This window comes from Orycteropus afer, unplaced genomic scaffold (genome assembly GCF_000298275.1).
Source record: "Orycteropus afer afer isolate SDZICR_OR568_19922 unplaced genomic scaffold, OryAfe1.0 scaffold00351, whole genome shotgun sequence".
Lineage (NCBI taxonomy): Eukaryota > Metazoa > Chordata > Mammalia > Tubulidentata > Orycteropodidae > Orycteropus > Orycteropus afer.
In genome coordinates, this window is record NW_006921938.1 from 2968707 (window position 1) to 2969813 (window position 1107).

A 1107-nucleotide genomic window follows, 5' to 3' on the forward strand; every position below is an offset into this window, starting at 1 on the left:
AAACCAAAAAAGGCCAGGGGTGGCAATATTAATTTCTGACAAAATAGACATCAAGGTGAAAAACATCATAAAAAATGAAGAAAGACATTATATGATGTTGAAAGGGTCAATTGACAAAGAAGATGTTACATAATAAGTATTTATGCACCCAATGAAAGTGCTCCAAAATATGTGAGGCAAATATTAACTGAATTAAAAGGGATAATAGAGAGCTCTACAATAGTAATAGGAGACTTTAACATACCACTTTCAAAGAGGGATAGGTCAACTAGAAAAAAAATCAACAAAGATACAGAAGAACTCAACAATACAATCAAACAACTCGACCTCACTGACATATACAGAGCATTTCATCCAACAAAAGCACAATTCACATTCTTCTCCAGGGCACATGGATCCTTCTTCAGAATAGAACATATGTTAGGACATAAAACAAGCCTCAATAAATTCAAAAGCAATGAAATATTACAAAGCATCCTCTCAGACCACAATGCTATAAAATTGGAAATTAATAATAGAAGAGCAAGGAAAAGGCATCAAACATATGGAAGCTGATCAACTCACTGCTTAAAATCTACTGAGTAATAGAACAGATAAAAATTGAAATTAAAAAAAAAAAAAATCCTAGAAAGAAATGAGAATGAACATACATCATACCAAAACCTTTGGGATACAGAGAAAGCAGTACTCAGAGGACAGTTTATACTAATAATTGCATACATCAAAAAAGAGGAAGAAAACAACATGAACACTTTAACTCATTAACTCCAACAACTAGAAATAGAACAACAAAAGAATCTGACAGTATCTAGAAGCAAGGAAATAGAAAAGATCAGAGCAGATATAAATGACACAAAGCAAAAATATATATATAGAAAATCAACAAAACAAAAGCTGTTATTCAAAAACATTAATAACATCTATAAATCATTGTCAGACCTATCAAAAGAAAAGAAAGAGAAGATCCAAACCACAAGAATTATAAACGAAAATGCTGTCATCACAATAGAACCAACAGAAATAAAAAAGATACTGACAGAATATTATGAAAAACTGTACTCCAAAAGATTTGAGAACCTAGAAGAGATGGACAAGTTTCTACAATCA